The sequence below is a fragment of the Polyodon spathula genome, chromosome 8, assembly GCF_017654505.1.
Source record: "Polyodon spathula isolate WHYD16114869_AA chromosome 8, ASM1765450v1, whole genome shotgun sequence".
Taxonomy (NCBI): domain Eukaryota; kingdom Metazoa; phylum Chordata; class Actinopteri; order Acipenseriformes; family Polyodontidae; genus Polyodon; species Polyodon spathula.
The window spans coordinates 16,271,364-16,291,264 of record NC_054541.1 but is presented as its reverse complement, the minus strand read 5'-3'; the positions used below and the strand labels follow the sequence as shown (position 1 = coordinate 16,291,264).

The following is a 19,901-nucleotide window of genomic DNA, read 5'->3' as shown; positions in this document are numbered from 1 at the left end:
CAAATTGAATACTTTGTCTTTCCCTATCCAATACCAACAGAAGTGAAAGAAGTCCCATGAGCTGTGGACAGATATTGAATCAGTCAGCAGCTGATTAGTTTTCTGTATTCTGGAAATGTGACCTTTCTTCTGGGTTCCGCTGCACAGTATAAGAGATGTCTGCAGAGTGACAGCCTGTGAACTGACTCTTCTGATAACTGAACTGAAGGCATAGGTGTTATTATAATTAACCTTTTATTTGCTGTCACACTGTCGGCTGTAAAGAGTAAAGGTGCAGCGCGTGATTATTGTACTAGGGAAACAGTGATTTCAAACACCAGTTTTAATTACCAAAATGTACAAAACATGTACGTAAGCAGTTTAAGCGTCAGTAAGCATTCGTATATATATTATATATATATATATATATATATATAGATATATTATATATATATATATATATAAAATAATACATTTTAGCAACCATTTGACAAGCCTCTCTATCTGTCGTTTCCCTTTGCTTGTCACTAACTGTTTGATTTTTCATTGGTTCAGTTCCCAGATGCCCCTTTATTTTCCAGTTACAAAGACAACAGCCAACCAGAGCACCAGAGATGGGCTGCAGAATCTGCTCAGAACATCTCTGAATGAAAGCACTCTTTTAATTTTCAAGTTGCACTACGAGTTGCAGAAATCCTGGCACGCATTATCAATAGTTAAACATTAAGGGCTTGACACTCAAACTGTTTCTAATGAACCATACTTGTAGTTAAGCCAAACCATTTATTTAAGTGCAGTACAGAAACTAAGACCAGAGAGCACAATTAGAAATTAAGAGGAGACAAAGGACTATGGAATGGGCTACCAAGTCATGTTGCTGAGGCAGAATCACTCGGATCCTTTTAAATCCACTGACTTTCTCTCATTTGTAAGTTTTCTTATGTTCTTATGTTTTAGGTCAAGGGTGTTCAGTCACTGTTCTGGAGGGCCATTCTGCTCCAACTGGTACAATTAGATCATTAACTGGGTCTGGATGGTAGTTTAGAACAGGGCTGGAACAAAGACCAGGAGTGGAAGGGCCAACTTTGGCCACCCGTTTTAGGTTCTTACAAATAAGAGTATGTCCAACATCTGTTCTTTGTTTGTGAAAATAACAACGAATGTTATACATCTGAGAATTCTGAAACACCGCCCATATCAAATTCAGACAGGAAAGTAACATACAAATAGTTTTGGGTTTCCAGCTAGTTAAGTTGGTTTGCATTGTGCAGCAAGTAAATAATACTTCATGTTTTATTTGAAAGGAGCTGTAGCTAATCATTGCATTGATCTTACCTGTCCTGCACTTGCATTGTCTATGCAGGTCTCACATGTGCAGTTTTGAAAAAAGCACATGTCACAGCAAACAACTTTGATCCTGAAGACACTGATGAATTGACCTGTGGTGCAGAACTGGCAGGCTGCCTGAAGTAAGGCAGGGTTTTCAAAGCGTTCCTCCATTCTTTAATTTACACATCTATTTTGAATGGAGGAAACATCATGTCAATCTTACTAAGTGTCATACAAACACCTTGAGAGTGCTGAAGAGAACTTGAAATACAGAACTTGCTCGGCTTTAGTCTTGTAAAATTACCATGTGTTTAGCCTCTTTCAGAAAATTGGAATTAATTAAAGACTGAAGTAAACGCTCTGAAAATATGCTGAGTGTGTTATTAAATATCATTTTAAAAATGAAAATGCATTTTTGCTAAAAAAGTCTGTTCCAAAATTGTACATTACTGACCTACATGGTGAATGGAAAGGCATGCCAGGTAAGATGTATGCAAGTATTTCATTAGCTGGAACTGTATATTGTGTATTGGTGGAGAGAACCATAGCTGTGCGTGACACTGATGAACAAAGACCATGCTTTTCCTGCCAGTTTTGAGCCCTTTCCTCGATTTTGTTGCTCAGTGTTCTTCAGTGTGCACTTCAGTTCAAGCATTTAAACAATATTTCCCTTTTTGAGGCCCTGTGATTTCAGACCTTCAACCCCCCCTTCTCCCCAGCTCAATCACTACGCGCCCCACGGTGTCTACCCCAATTAAACCTGCCACTTCCTTTGAGATTTTCCCGCTCAAACTTGTGAAACTGTAATAGCAATTTTAATTTGCTGACAAGCTTGGGTTGCCTGGGATTTTATAATCACACACCACTCTAAAAATTGTTTGTATATAGAATACCTTTCAGCCAGTGCTTACAGCATATTCTTCATCTTCAATATTGATCTAAGTCATGAAGCCACTTCAAAACACTCAATGGTAATGTTCTAACGGCAGTAACTATGCACTCTGTTCTTTTCTTAAATAAAAACATTATTTATAATACGTTAATATGTACAGTACAGCTGACCCTGTCTCTTATGGTATAGCAGTGTCTTCTCATCTCACACTTTGGTACAGTCTTCTTGGCCACCCAGTGCTCACAAGAAGACGCCCTTATACCATAATAGACAGGGTCAACTGTACATTTTAAGTCATATTATTCACCTTCCATGTGTCATTGTCAAGACGAAACGGATTCCCTTGTGCCACAGTGTTGAAACTGGACTCCAACCAGAAACATCATCAGAAGGTCATATTCTTTGCGTATTTAAATATACAAACAGTGTGTATTGGTTTCACCATTTTGTGATTCTACTGGGGTGTCAAAATATGTAACGACTACCTTCATAAACCTACTGACACAAAAGGGTCTTCTTGTATGATACTCACAGTTGATCCTGACCTGGAAAATCACAGAATATAGCTGTGTACTTGACTGGCTGAGTATGAAGACAATATCCCAAAGATTGTGCTCACTATCATCCGGAAACCAAAAAGTCATGTGATCCTAATGACCATAATATTGCTCCACAACAATGACAATATTTAAGATAACGGATCTCAAATGAACATATATAAGCCATCCCCTCAAGGATGCCTAAATATGTGCTTCTGGTTGGTAAGGTATTCAAGGCTGGGTGCACCAGCTCAGGACAGGCTGACCATTCAGCCCTGCAACCCATGTAAGGAAGAACTTGCTGCTCAGATGCTAATGACCTCTCATTTACACCTTATAATCAGTGTTCTGAGTCACTTGTGTGGAATGTTTTCCTTTCCTTGGACTAGCAAACACCGTACACTGCATGTGTGCTTCACATTGCCTGTGTTTACAGGCAACTGTGTGAAATTCCTTCCTTTTTAGAGCTGAGGAATCCAGCGACTGGAAGGAAACCCAATACTGAACCAAACCTGTGTGAGGAAAGGGCATTACGGGTATGGAAAAGAACAAGCCTGCTTTGACAAGGAAACCGCCACTACACCAGAAATAACTGGATTAATTGCACGGATATATTCTTTTATTTTGAGTGTCTTTATACAGGAGAGGAGTGCACTGGTAAACAGGACTTGCTGTACAATCTTGCGAAAGAATGTTTCCAATTGTTTTGCAGTAGGAAAAGCAATCGTCATAAATTCCTCAACTACAACTTGGGACAGAGTAATAATTAGTAGTGGGTTTTATAACTTCCCCTGAAATCGTTAATAGCATGTACTGCTGTGCATGGCAGTCGACCTTACAGAAATCTTAGATCTCAGCACTATCAATATTATCACTGCCCCCCCTTTAGAATGAGTACAAACTAGGGCTTTAAACTCTACTCTCACCATATACTATTATTAGGCTTCCAAGCCAAAGGCTGGGAAGCCTATTGTTATTGCTAAAAAAAAATTTTTTTATTATTATTTTTTTTCTTTCCAAAACTTTAAGCTGCTGATGCTTCAAGGCTGTGTATCTGATCAGGTTCTGACTTGGCAGGTAACAAGCTGGATACATTGGCTGTCAGATGCTGAAAATTTTTTGCTGCTGCATCCTTGCAATTGGCGCTGTGATACATTTTTCGATAAAACCTTTCAAAATCTTCTTCTTGGGAACCGGTGAAGTGATTGTTCTGAAACTTAGCATATATCATCAGCATCCAAACCCGCATCAAGTTTGCGAAGCAGAAGTTGCTGTGATAAATTTTAATGTCAAAATGGCTGCCACAAATCTTATCGAAACGTGCCCCTAACAACAAACTGCTGCTGTTTTAAAACTTGGTAGGTATCGTCCCAGTAATAATGGGATACAAATATGTGAAAATGGTGATGTTTTATAAAACAATATGGCCACCAGGTGTATGTTTACATCTGAAATTTAAAACTGCCTCAGCTGACAAACGGTTTACTTGACTAACTCGAAACTTCATAAGCATCATCCTTGACACTATAGCAATACAACTGACTTTTAAGAAACTCGCGTTAAACAAGATGGCTGCCTGAAGCATTTTTGAAAAAAAAAAAAAAACTTTCAAAATCTTCTGTGGAACAGTTGAAGTTGCTGATTTTAAACTTGGCACATTGAGAACTAAACACTCTTAAATGGGTACTGATACTGGGGCTTGGGAGCCGTAAAACTGCCTGGCCGTTCTAGTTGTATGTATTCATTTATTTATTTCTTAGAAGATGCCCTTATCCAAGGCAACTTACAGTTGTTACAAAGTATCACATTACACATTACATTACCAGCACGGTTCTTGTTTTGTTTAGTATTCATCCCTGTGTGTTAGTGTCTGTTTCATTTAGTGTTAGTATGTTTTTTTTGTCTATTTAATTTGGCCTAGAGTGCCATGTGCTGCTTTTATTTAAATATTTTATTTTGTTTATTAAATGCTGAGTGCAATCAAGCGCTCAGCTTCACCAAACTCCATGTCTGTCTGTCATGTGTGTTACTGTTCCGGGTCTGACGTCACCACTCTGATAGCCTGTCACATATGGTGTCTTCGTGGGATAGAGCGCCTGCAGAGGAGTCAGGTCAGAAGCAGTAATACAGGATTTTTTTGTAGTTACAACCAGAGCGATACAGTCATCCATCGCCGCTGTGCCCCCTCTGCGAACAAAAACATCAGTTCACCAACTGTCCCTTCCGCCACTATCAGGAGGAGGAGGAGGAAGACTGCCCAGAACAGGAGCCAGAGGATAACGACTTGGAGGCCTTTTTGAGGAACGTTGCGGTGGAGTTATGTCCAGGCTGTGGGGCGTATGTGCACATGTTGGCCACCTGCCCTATACAGTACGAAGAGGAGGAACTAGCGCCTAGAGGGGGGGGGGGGGGGACCGCAAGCGTCCAGCACCCACCAGACCGGGGGACCTCAAGCGTCCAGAGCCCCAATTGGGGGGGGGGCCACGAGCCTCCAGCACGCAGACAGGGGGGACTGCGAGTGTCCAGAGCCCAGATGGGGGGACTGTGAGCACCCAAAGCCTGAGAGGGAGCAGTTCCCACTTCCAACAGCTGAGGAAGAGTGCCTGCTGTTTCCACCTCCACCAGCAGAGGAACAATGCCTGCTGTTTCCACCTCCACCAGCAGAGGAAGAATGCCTGCTGTCCCCATCTCCACCAGCAGAGGAAGAATGCCTGCGGTGTAGGCACAAGGACTGCACAGCACGTCACGTGCAGGTAAAATGTAATATGTGAGCATGGGAAATTGCACTAAAATTAATTCACATGCAGTTGTACTGAAACTCCTTGATTAGCAATCGTGTCTCAGTACAGCTGCATAAAAGCAGCATGTTTTCACTCACTGAGGGTTGTGTGTTCAGGGCGAAGGAACGGAGAGAAAAAGTAAAGTAAGCAATTGCTACATCGTGCTGGAGGACCAACACGTTACTTGTTTTGTTTAGTATTCGTCCCTGTGTGTTAGTGTCTGTTTCGTTTAGTGTTAGTACATTTAGTTTGTCTGTTTAATTTGGCCTAGAGTACTGTGTGCTGTTTTTATTTAAATCTTTTATTTTATTTATTAAATGCTGAGCGCAACCAAGCACTCAGCTTCACCAAACTCCATGTCTCTGTCTGTCCTGTGTGTTACTGTCCTGGGTCCACTCTGCCAGTCTGTCACAATCAATCATACTGATCTACAGTTATGGCCAAACGTTTTGCATCATATAGAATGAATACATTTTCTTCACAAATTCAAATGAAACCTGCTGAATACCCATAGGAGCACCAAAGCCAATGAGATGCTCCCTTTGGAGTCCCCAGCGAAGACTAGCCTACTTCGCACAGCCTGGATTCAAACCTGCACTGTACGACTCACCCTGCACCTGTGATTTTACCAGCTGAGCCACTCGGGGACCCCCCTGTATATATTTCAGTGGTGTGCTCACTGACTAGTGTATAGGGGTCTTCAAAATTACTGATAGACCACAGACACTTCAGTGCTGTATGCTAGCCCACCAATCTAAAATAGGTTTGTAATTTTTTTTTGTATTATTTACTTTTTTAAGTCATGTTGATAATAAAACAAAACAATCCACACTCCACCTGGCTGTTGTAACTGGCAATGAACTTGGACTTACTTATTAGCACTAACAACATTATCACTGCCCCCTCCCTTCAAGACAGCGATGACTAAGGCTTCAAGCCACTCCTCTACCACAAATCAGCAACACTATAGCTGCCCCCTTCTACAGCAGTGCTGTAACCAAGGCTTTAAAATTCAATTTCTTTACCTCCTATTAGCACTGGCAACATTATCAATGTCTGCTGTGCTACTGTGGTTGGTTTAGACTAGATGGCACAGAGTGTGTAGTTTGAGGTTTTTTGAGGACAGATAGCATTGTCAGCACAGTACAATGAAAGCTGAAGTGCCTCAGCCTTTTTAATGAAGAGTCCCGGTCTGCTCAAAAGTGATTAATTACACCTTAAAAGGGCAGGAGAAAGACCCCCTTGGACCCATCCTTGTAGAGCACACCACAGTGAACTGTAATGAACTTGGCTGCATTGGTATTTGGAGTACAGTGGATCTTTGCGGAATGGATGGGCATAGCAGTTGTGATGTAACACTGTGCAGATTTTAGTAGCATCTTTGCTACCCTGACACAGACTCTCAAACTGAAACACCAATGCCGCTTGACAACATAGATGATTAATATCCACACAAAGTGTTATCGCAGGACAAACCATCTGGTCTTTATTTGATGTACTTTTCATTTTAAACAACAAGAACAATAATACCAAAGAGCCAGCTGGGCCTGCAGAAGCCAAAGTGACCGCAACTGGATTGTGGTGGAAAAGGTCAGCGTTCTAATGGGACTCTTTTAATAGACCATGTGCTGGTAGAGTCTGCAGTGCCAAGCAAAACCACAGGGAGGGGTGTGGGTCTGCTGCTCTGTGCTGCCCCCACCTGGCCCTCTAGGCACCTTCGCTGTCTGTCTCAGGGAAGCTTTACTCAATTATTGCTGGCTATTATTTCTAGAAGACAGCATGATAGCTTTGAATGACAATGGTGTTGAAAATATCACCAGCTGTGTCACTCAATAGGGCGCCATGGTTGTTGCTACTACTGTGATTCTACTGTGTTGCAGGAACTGAAACAAGACTCCCATTGCATAGTAATTTGATCCATTCCAGGTTTTACCATGAGATTGATAAGACACACCTGAGCTTGTTACCTATACACTGTAGCTAACCAAGCTTGTAGTAAAACCTGGAACGGGTGGAGCTGCATTGCAATAGGAGGCTTATTTCCATCCCTGTGTTGACATTAATGGCATTGAAACAAAAAAGAAAGAAACGAGTACCGAGGACACACCCAGTTTGTGGCAATTTGAAAACAAAAAATATTATCCTTGTTATTTTTAAATATTTTAAATACTATCAGAGGGTAATTAAGAAGATTGGAATGGAAAATGGATAATGGCTCACAAAGTGAAAACCATGCTATTTAAAACAAAAATTTTAAACAAAAATTTATTTACATTAAACCATAGTTCTGACATCAGATCTTATCCCTTCAGTGCTGGCTTTTAAAGCTTTATTCATTAAGGCTTGAAATTCGGAACATTTCTGTTTTCTATAAGCTTTCCGTTAAGAAAAGAAAAGGCAGGTTAGCATGTGTTAGCATTAAGTGAATGTACAGTACTGCTCCCATACAAACAAAAAGCTAAAAAAATAAAAAAAACACCTGAAAACAATTCTCTTTTCACGAGTCCCAACAAAACAGACCACACACTGTACTTCCTAAAGTTGCATGACCTGTTGAAATTCACTAAGTGAGGATAAGCAGAAGCATCATTAAGAAAAGAAAACTACTACCCCTTTATTTATTGTTTTAAAGTATCCTTTTATAGATGTTGTGGTTACACCCAAGATAGCTGATCATAGCATGATGCAATGCTTTAATTTGATTTGCCAGACAAAGGCAAAGACAATTAATTGACTTTGGGAAACTGGTATAGGGGAAATGTACACTCGGTGGAGCATTTCTATACCAAAATTACGGTCTTCTGGGTTTGCAATGCACTCTGGGGGTTGTAGTGTAATCCACTCTACACTGATGACTAAGAAATGGACTGCTTAGAATACAACTCCTAAAAACTATTCACAGCCACACAGAACACTGGATAATTCAACAAAGTAGTGGTACTGAGTACCGGCCCATTTCAAGCACTGCTGTTACTAACATTAACATTTTCTAAACGTTTTTTGATCTTCGTCTTTTCTGTTTTTCAACCTAGTTGTTTCTGCCACAGTATTATATAACACATAGGAATGACAGTTGACAATGTGCTCTATGGTGCACCTATAATAAGGGAGTCAGGTGGGATGATATTAAATGTAACACACAGGATGAAGAACACAGTCACAGTGAAAATAGATTCCAAATGACAAAAAACAAAACAGCAAGGCCCTTGAGATAATATTGTTCTGCTAATGAGAAACCTTTGTTTGCCTTGGTTTTTATCATTTTAAAAATAGAAAATATGGAATAATTTTGAAGGCAAAAGTATTTTTTTTTTTACATCTAGATTAAGTTTATCTTTACTTTCAGATTATAATAGCTACAGAAAACTAGGCCTGTCATAAAGTCTCTTTAAGTTACACAGAGATAAATAATTCTAGCAAATCTTATTTAATATGTATTAGTTTGCACTGTACACAGTATGTGTATTATCGTTTTTCATACTTAAAAATGTGAGGCCTACGAAATGATGACAATACATATCAGGGGAACCTTTACTGGAATTATTTGGTGAACAACCTATACTCAAAATGCAATACCAGGTCGCTAGGTGAAAATAACTAGATACACAAAAAACAATCCTTGTCATCCTTTGCCTCGTGTTGATGAAGAATGTCTGTTGGTAGCTCGATCAGGATCCCACTCCTGTGGAGTCTCCTACAGTGATATGTTATGAGAATGATGCCTCAGGAGAGCCCGGCCTACACAGCTCAAATACTTTGAAACAGCTTCATCTTGAGTACGCTCTCTGAGAACTCTCCTCGCTGAGGGAGTGTTTGGAAGGAAAGCCAACACAAACTCAAGAATTGCGCAAAGGAAAGCAATACTTTATTAGCTACAATAATACATCAGGGAGAAAGATCTGGTATTATTAGCTTGTGGAAAGAACAGTGAGGAATGGGCTATAAAATCTGCACTGACAGTTCAGAAAAAACGCAAACACAAACAGTGCAATTGGAGGCTGTTTGGGGAATGCAAAAAAGGCTATTTGTTTAATTACTAATGTAATTCACCATTTTTCTATTTTTTTTTTGTTTGTACAAAGGCATTCATATGTATGATTTTGTTCCATCAGTAACTATATAAATAATTATTGTTTTAATACATAACCAATTAAAATAATATTAATTGCTTTAATAAATGATAATAATAAGAAGAATTGCTTTAATAAAGTTTCAATTGCCCTATAATAAAACATTGGTGTTTTTTTTTTTTTTTCACAGATATCATACTGTCACAATCTACTCTCCCTACACAGCATCACGAGACTTCTCATAAGAGAACAAATATGAAGTGTCAGTGAAACAAAACTATTGTACTATACCATTAGTGCATTTCACAGCCATACCAAAGACATGTTGGTCAGATTCCCAGATACTCTATAAAAGGCAAAAGTGCATCATTAATAAGGGTGCCACACTACATTAAAAAAAAAAAAAAAAAAAAAGTTGTGCAAACCAACTGCAGGAAACTGAATGACAATGTTTAGACAATGGGCTGGGCTGTCTGAAGGCTTACAATACGGTACTGAGCAGTACACTTCAGTAAGCTGTACATAACACACTCCTTCAGTAATAAACTAGTAAGGTGGAACAAAAACAGGTCAGTTAAGGAAAAGTGTTGTGCAGTACAGAGCATTCAAAAAAGGACATTGCTAAATTTAAAAAGTAAGTAATGGGGTTCTGAAAAATATAACGTTACACGTCCCCACATGCTACTACAACTGCTTAAATTACATACCTGTCACCGTTCTTTTCATTGTTAACATCCTGACAACTTTTTACACTTACAACTTCTGTGACACTATCTGTGCACTAGAGTGGATATTTTGAAAAGAGCTTTGAAACAGACTTTAAAGTTATGAGAGTAAAAAGTTGTCAGGATGTTAACAATGAAAATAAAAATTACATTATTTAAGAAGTGTAAGGCTATATGGAGACGTGTAAGGCTATATTTCTCGCTATTGATTGGAACTCAATTGTTAAAGCGAGGGAAGGGCAGCTGTTATTGTTTTGAAATGAACCCATGAATAAATAGGTGTGTTTTGATTTATTTAATACCTGTTGACAAATGCTTCTTGAAGGCAATTACCCGGAGTATCAGCATACCCATATTAAGAACAGAGCTGTGCAAAATTGAAAACAAAACAAGAGACCTCAATGTACAACACACTCCAGCTACAACCAATTATATAAAAGCACATTCAAAACAGTATGTTTTCAATTTAGACTTAAAAGAATCCAGTGTTTCAACCTGCCTAATGTCAACCAGAATAGAGTTCCACAAATAAGGCATGGGAGTGAAATGGAAGAGTGGTTTGTACAATTAATCCTCAAGATCCTGGCCATTGCAAGGCTACCCTTGGTGGTGAATTCGTGAGAGCACTGCCTCTTGTAATTTTAATGTTGAAAAAGTGACCATTTGGGCACTTACAGTACTACGCTTGGCAACTTATTTCAGTGTTATTTATTTATTGACTGTATATATTGCTCAGACAGCAACCATTTGAAGACCACAATGAAAAACACTATTACATCAGCCACAATGTAATATCATTTACATACAGGGGCACAAACAAGAGTTCATGTAGGTTGTTTATCTAGTTTGAATGAATTCTTTGGAAGGACGGAATGTTGTTGAATTAACATTTGTCAAAGCGCTGGTTCCCAGGCCTCTGCTGATTCTTGGCCTACATTGAAACCATATAAATTCAATAATCGCAATTGGTAGCCATGGAAACCAGTACATCTTGATACAGTCCCAGAGGCTTAACATCTTCAGAAAAACAAAAACACTCTAATTGAATGCGATGGAGGCCTACAGCCTTTCTTGCTACCCCACCTCACTTTCTAGTATCTTTCTAGTTCCTTTTTGGAACACGTTGGCTGGATATATACTGTAAGGTACTCCAGTGGGAGGCCAGTACAGGGGGTTAGGTGATTCAATAGCCTATGATGCCCTTCACCTCAGGAGACTTGGATTTAAATCCGGCCACAATGAGTTTGATGATTCGCCACTATAGATATTTATTTTTACCTCATTTTATTCCGGAGGCCCTGAAAGTGAAGTTAGTAGTACAACTAATCAATTTTATTTGGACAAATACATCAATATATTTCATTTTTCCTATGTTACATCCTGTATACACATGGTTTCTGATTTTATGGTTTAAACAATAAACACAGATAAAGAAGATACCAAAGACTACAGCTTTTTTGTGTTCACATACCCAGTGCAGCTGACTGTATTTTGTTAGTACAGAGTTACAGCCCACACTGAGATTCCCATCTGTACAGTTATTTGATTCAGCAGTTCTCAGAATCCCTCAACCCCAGATAAACTCAGATGCTGTCCATCTGCAAAAAAAGTATGTACAAAAATACATACACATGTACAAACAAAAGACCTTTGCATCTGATACAACTGAGCCAAAAAAAAAAAAAAAATACCAATATGATTCATACAGATCTGTTCCACATGGGACGCTAACCCTTGACACGAGTTGAGACATGACTTTCGGAATATGGAGGACACAGCAATGCTATTACATGACTGAATGAGCTCGTTTCACAGCCCTGTGCAAAGTGAATCACAGGCTGTATGTCTCCCTTCGATGCTTCCCTATAGCTTTTATCATTATTCCCCAGACAGCTCCTCCGCCTTCCTGTACACAAAGCTTGCTCAGGGGACAGTCTGACACCCACTCGCAAAGGAATTCCTCTCCCCTGTGACCTCACAGCCTTCTAGAAGGCATTTTACTGTCCCCTTTAAACACAGCCCACTGCCGCCATACTAGGAAACTGTGTGGGAAATGTCTGCACCCTGTCAGCCTACAGCCAGTCTTCATGGGTCTGTGTACTTTGAACTGGGCAGGCGTCAATTGCATTAATAAAGTTTCAATTTTTTTTTTATAAATCTAGCCTCATAAGACAGAATGTTTCATATGAAGCACATAATGTATTGCAGGACAGGGGAAACAAGAAATTTCATGTTATATTTCAAAATGTCATATTAAATTGTCATTGTCAAGTATATGGAAAACTACAAATCAATATATCAACATAACATTATTTAGCAGGTTTCATTCGACTTTATGATGCAAATTTAGTTAATTCTATAAAGTGATGCAAAACTGTTGGTATTTAGTCAGATTGACAAGGGGGTTAACAAAATACCCCCTGGAGGTAAATAAAACTCAGTAGAGCCCAACTGTGTGTGGCCTCGTTTAAGGTGCTCAATGGGTTAAAATAAACGACAAAATCTACCTTATGAGGACAAAGTTTAAACAAAGTAAACAATGTACACTTTCAATGGCGGAGTATTTGCTTTAGCCCCTGTGACTTCCATTATAGTGTTGATCCCCAGGCTCCTGTGGACTTTAGAATGGTACATATACACTATATTGGAGGGAAAGTAAAGTGCTCATGAACACTACAAACAAGCATATGTGTGGGTGGATTGTCTGTAAAGCTGAGGGAACACGGAGACACTTTGTGACTTGGAAATTGGTTTCAGGAGACTAGGTTTCGGGCGATGGCACAGCACACCAAGGGGACTTGGGGCTTGATACAGCAAAGTTGCCTCAAACTAGGTCTGCCGGTCTCCTGAAACCAGGTTTCAAGCCGCTATTCCTGAAAAAGTGGCTTTGTGTTCCCTCAGCTTAAGTGTTAAGATTTCGGACCCCTCGATATAGACCCTGAAAATTGTCCATCTGTAATTAGATCCTAATTTTTTTCTGTTCCAAAATAATGTACTTCAGATGTCAAAATAAGAAATAAATAAGCAAACCACGGTTTATCTAGTTTAAAAAATGTACTTGCAGGCATTCTATAAATATAACTCCCCATTGTTTCACTACAGAATCATTTGATTCACAGAAGCTTCCTGTGCTGTGATCGAAGCTTTATGAATCAGATCCTGAATGAGTTTCAGGAAAGCTTCCTAATCTGGCCCCATCCAAACACCCCAGAGAATATCAAAAAAATGCATTGGTTTTCACTTTCACTGTTATTCAGCAGGTTGTCTTTTGAAGTAAACCAAAGGAATTTCCTGTCTCTCTTTGTCATGTTGGAGCTATGCAGTTTCAGTGTGTCTCACAATCCACTGGGCCCAGGAGACAGGACAGCGGTTGTGGATCACACATAGCTTGGTGGACAGCTCTCTTCTCCTGTTTTTTGTTCCTCAATTTATTTAAACAGCTGTGCAACCCCCCATAGCCACAAGTTAGATTTCTTGGGTTTGACACTATTTTTTTCTGGGCCCCTGCTGCAGTAGCTACATCAGTGCAATTCCAGACCAGGCTGGTGATGACGTGTGTGACCCTGCAAGTTTACAAACTCGCCTGTCATGCCTTTATCCCTGGTGGGTACTGGTAGCCAACATCACAAAAACACCATCTGTTTTGGCACAGTTTGGCAGGATCTGCTTGAGAGGGGCTCAGTAGCAGGTTGCGCTCATTGGCCCACACTGACTCACCTAGTAAAAGCACTTGTTTAGTGCAGGATAGAAAATAAGTAATATATGACACGTGAAGAGAGAAATGTGAAAGAGACCTGTAAGCAAATAACAGCAGCACTGTCCCTTTTGCTCTGCACCCGGTACAGAGGTACAGAGAAGGGCAATGAGGCTGACCCCAGGACTTAATGACATGTCATGAAGACAGGTTAAAACTATTAAATATCTTCAGCTTAGAAAAAAGAAGGGAAAGTGGGGACTTGATTGAAGTCTATAAAATCATAAATGGTCTCGATAAAGTGAAACCAACACATGACTGAGTAAAAGTAAGTTTTGAACAGAAGGAAGCACTTTTTTAGACAGAGAGTTATAAAGGGACAGTTACTAGGGACACGCCTTGATGGACTGAATGGCCTTTTCTCGTTCCTAAACTTTTCTTATGTTCTTATTGTATGTCAAAAATGAACACCCAAGCCTTACATCAGAAAGGAGCAATCGTCTGGTGATTCAGTAGATCACCTCACTGCGCTTCTACTCCCCCTGCTGGTCCAGTGCCTGGGGAATGCAGATGAAACAGCTTGTGAACTGGTTTGACAGCAGGATTGACGGAGGATTGCTTTGGGTCGTTGTCATGCTGAAAGGTGAACTTCCGTCCCAGTTTCCGCTTTCTTGCAGAGGGCAGCAGGTTTTCCTCAAGGACTTCTCTGCACTTTGCTCCATTCATTTTCACTTCTATCCTGACAAGTGCCCCAGTCCCTGCCGATGAGAAACATCCCCATAACATGATGCTGCCACCACCATGCTTCACAGTAGGGATGGTGTTCTTTTGGTGATGCACTGTGTTTGCGCCAAACATAACGCTTTGCATTTAGGCCAAAAAGTTCCATTTTAGTTTTGTCAGGCCACAAAACTTTTTGCCACATGCTACAGAATCTCCTGAGTGTTTTTTTGCATTCTTCAAGCGGGTCTATGACAATTTACCACCAACAATTCATCACAAACAAATCATCACCAACAATTCATCACTAGCGACAATTCATCACAGAGGGTACATTATCATATCCCAGCTATTTAAAATGCTACAGGTGAAAATGACCGGTGCGGCGCTTGTAACCCTAACCATAACCTTAACCCTAACCCTAATCGGTGAGTTATTGTCCGTGATGAATTGTCGCTGGTGATGAATTGTTGGTGATGAAAAGTGGATGACAAATTGACAGGATACCACTTCAAAAGGGATTCAATATAGGCTTTCTTGAGTAATAGCTTCCTTCTTGCCACCCTACCAGACAGGCCAGATTTGTGGAGTACTCGGGATATTGTTGTCACATGCACACTTTGACCAGTCTTGGCCATAAAAGCCTGTAGCTCTTGCAAAGTTGCCATTGGCCTCTTGGTAGTCTCTCTGATCAATCTCCTTCTTGCTCAGTCATCCAGTTTGGAGGGACGGCCTGATCTAAGGAGGATCTTGGTGGTGCCATACAACTTCCACTTCTTAATAATCGTTGAGACCATGCTCCAAGGGATATTTTTTTATACTCATCCCCTGATCTGTGTCTTTCAACAACTTTGTCCCGGAATTCTTTTGAAAGCACCTTGGTGCTCATGGTTGAGTCTTTACTTTCAAATGCACTACCCAGCAGAGGGAACCTACAGGGACTGCTGAATTTATCCTGAAATCATGTGAATCACTGCGATTTAACACAGGTGGAGGCCACTTAACTTGGTGTGTGTTTTTGAAGGCAATTAGTTACACCTGAGCTAATTTAGGATTGCTATTACAAGGTGGGTGGACGCTTAGCCAACCAAGCTATTTCAGTTTTTATTTTTTATTAATTTTCTACAAATTTCTAGAATATTTTCTTCACTTGGAAGTTGTGGGTATGATGTGTATATTAAAAAAAAAACAAAACCCTTTTTTTTTTAATGCATTTTAATTCCAGGCTATAAGGCAACAAAAAGGTAAACATTTTGAAAGGGGGTGTAGACTTTCTATAGGCACTGTAAGAGATCTACAGTGTATGGGAGGCAGAAATCTCCACCAGCTTACAGCAGCAGCTCTCTTTTAACCACTGCACAGAACCAAAACGACCATCATCTGAGTGAATCTGGAGTTTGGTAGTGGGTGCAACTCATGCAGAGCAAATGCAGTCTGAGCAGTGGGATCTACCTCAGCCATGTAAGTGGAGCTTTGTCTGGGGTCAACAGCAGAGAATTAGTAATATTGTGGAGGGCACATGTTGAAATCCTTGCCAGTGGCCACTGAAACATGCAGGCAGGGGGCTTCAGTGCACAGATCAACCCCCGCCTGATCTGTTCAAACAAACGCACACAAGGGGGTGGGCGGTGAGGTGGAATTTTCCCTGTGTTCGCCTTCTAACCCAAGAAAATGTTTACTTGATCCTGGAAATTTCCATGGATTCCCCACACAATTCTCCATGGATATCTATTAAGAATATGTGTCATGACTATGTGACTGATTCAGTGGGGGGAGCCTGCAGAGATACGTGACCACAAGGGTTGGGGTCAATTCCTTTTAAAATACAATTTCCAATTCCAATTCTAATTTGATGAAAAGGGAACTGGCATTTATTTAAAAAATGAATTGATTTAAAAAAGGAGTTGATAATGCAGCTCCATCTCACAGAAGAACTTGGGTACAGCAAGCAACTTCAATTAAGGCTATTGACTATAATCATGTTGGTTTAACTAATGGGAAAAGGGGTTGAGAAGAATTCACTATTACAGTTTACCATTTTTTTTCCTACACAATACATGTTAGGGTTACAGCAATCCAAACTTACTGTTGCGTTGGATTTCGATTGTTCTTTCAGTCAATCTGATTGGAATGCAGTAAGCAGGATGGTAGTGTATCTACCACACTACTATTTCACAGGCACAGATGCAACAAATTATTGATAATTCAAATACTCATAGCCATGGCTTTTATTTTTCAAGCCTGAATTGAATATTTATTGAATGATTCATCACTCCGACACCCTATTTCAAGCCTCATCCTATACGCAGCTAGCTACCCAGAAACGCTGCTAAACTTCTGTCATGAGAACTGGAATAATGTAATGAAAAATGTGAACGTCTTAGTCTTCCTCAATGTATGCATTATATTACTATGTATAAAAATATTCAAATGCATGTTCTAATTGTATTTGAAGCCATATTTTGCTTCTTGCTTTTGAGAAATAAAGTGTTGATATTCAACTTGGAAATGTGGTTGCTGATTGGACTTCTAAAATATTGGGAGTGCTGTTGATTACGCAGGATCTGTTGATAAAAATAAGCTTAGAAAGAAATCTGCTACAATACATAGCACACTGGATCACAGTAACATGCTCATAAAAGTTCCCTATAATAAAAGCACTGCAAAATTTTATAAAGCAAGGTGAAAACAAAGTAAAGCGTAGGCAAGTATTGTAGAGTCCAGACAGGTATGGTAAAGCATTTAAAAAAACATGGTAAACCAGAGTTACGCATAGCATAACGCTGGGAAAAGTATCATAAAAGAGCAAAAATACTGTTGTAAGCTTTTATAAAGGCAGAATTCAAGGGCTGTATTACTGTATGCCCACTTCTACTGTACATGGTACTGTATGTACTTCCCCAGAGTGGGGGTAGGACCCCCATCTCAGTCATGCTATACAGGGATCATTTATTGTTCAGTCTTGGCTAGAAATATAACACAGTTACACTCAAACAAAGGTTATGTTTGCAGTGTAACGTATGAATACATGAAAAAAGCAAGTGGTTCATATTAATGGGGAGCAAGTAAACAGCAGCAGACTCTAATATGAAACATAACCTGATCTCAGAGCATTCCTTAGGGATGTCATCATTTACTGAAACAGATATATTTGTGACATAATATTATTCTTACGCTCCTTAGCGCCCTTCCCTTCTTTTTCATTTTTGAACTGCACTCAAATTCAAACTGTCCAGGATAGCATCGCATAAGGGAGGGCCTTGAATTTGGAAAATAAAAACTGAAGACAATGTTTTCCCATGTTCTTTTTATAGGGGTTGGTTGCCATGGTATCTGTAGGAAGCGAGATTCCTGGCAAGGCCACAGACTCACTGTGTAGGGATGTCACTTGCCCCCTTATCTCTGGCTCAGTGATCCCGGGTAGCTGTGTTTGAAAGCTGTATTTCCATTGGGGCTGTTTCTCTGTTTTTACAGCTGCAGTGGGACTGGGAGACCCTGAGTTCACACGTTGAGTCACACATAGGTTACAATTTTCTGAAACTTACAAAAATAACATAAAATAAAACACACAGACTTTTTTTTTTAGTCCCACTTAGATATCCCCCTCAACATTTGCTGTTGGAAGCTAATAAAACTAGCAAATCATGATCTATACAGAAACAACACTAGAAAACAGCAACGCTCATAGGTAAGAAATGAAGTACCATGAAAATGTAGATTACATAAGAAGTCATTTTCTTCAGTCTTGCCAAGCCACTGCAAACTTACACACAGTGTTTAAATTAAGAGCAGTAACAACCCAGCAGATGGTCTTGCAAATTGCATGCAAGAAGACTTGCTTTTAGGCATGTGATTTTATGAAGCTGTGAAAGTGCACCAGAATACATTTTATTATAGATGACACACACACACACACACACACACATATATATATATATATATATATATATATATATATATATATATATATATATATATATATATATATATATTTTTTTTTTTTTTTTTCAAGTTTTTTTGCTTAAAGAGCCAACTTCCCAATGTTTTGATATGTTTAAGGGAAAGTGCATTTGAAAACAAACATTGGAGGTATTTATAGGATTTTGATGCCATGGTAACCACACATTTATTTCTCTTTAAATCTAATGTCTTTGTGATGTCATTCACTATATAGCTAACGACCTGGTGTTCCTTTCTAATTAAACCTTCAGGCATCATGGTGTCTAGTCTATTTATCCATTTATTTTCTTTTATTCTTCTATATTGTACATTGTCTAATTGTATTTGTTCTAAAACCACAAACTTCAGCTCATCCATGGTGTGTCTGTTCCATATAAACTGCTGAAATATTGGTTCATTTTATATTTTTAGTACTTTTATTTGATAGGTGGTTCTGTATTCTTTTATGTAATGATGTACCTATCTCTCCTATAAATTTCATTATAATATACCGTATACAAGGTTGCTATGTTTACATGACGGATTTTTATGACTGAAGATTTCTTTATTCGCGATTTCGCTTTTATCTTTTCCAATATATTTAAACACTTTACATGTGCTTTTACTTGTTTCAATGTCCCTTAAAGTATTTTTGATTCCTTTATGTTTACTGTGGACTAAAATATCAGCAAAATTTGAATTCTTTCTAAAGCTATGAAGTATACGTAAATATTTCCAAACAATTTTTGAACTGTTAGGTAATAATTTAGAATATGTCATTATTAATGGTACTCTGTTAACCCCCTCCTCCCTTTTCTTATAATCAGGTAGTTAATTCCTATTGAGTTTGTTTTTTATATCCTCAATCTTAATATTTATTTTTAATTCCTTTCTGTTTTTTTAGTCATTTTCATCAGAACATATTTATCAATTGCTCTTTTAGTATATACAGGATGTGCAGATGACATATGTAGGCACTGATGCATATCAGTAAGTTTCGAATACAGATCTGTTTTAATAGATCCTTGATCAAGTTTAACCAAGGTGTCTAAGAAGCCAATGGGAGATTTTGTATCCCTTAAATCCACTGAAATGTTAGGGTGGATATAATTTGCTGTACAAGTGATGTTTCTCCATGTGTCCATATTCCAATATATATAAAGTGACAAAGAAAAGTAAATGAGTTCTCAGGTTCAACACTGCAGTCATTAAAATAACATCATGGCTCTCCCTG

At 39.1% G+C, this 19,901-nt stretch overlaps 1 protein-coding gene across 2 annotated transcripts in view; it reads right to left on the bottom strand.

The window, feature by feature from the left end:
• LOC121319518 (synapsin-3-like) overlaps positions 1–19,901 on the bottom strand; it is a 223,186-nt gene that overhangs the window by 64,906 nt on the left and 138,379 nt on the right. The window lies entirely within an intron of this gene.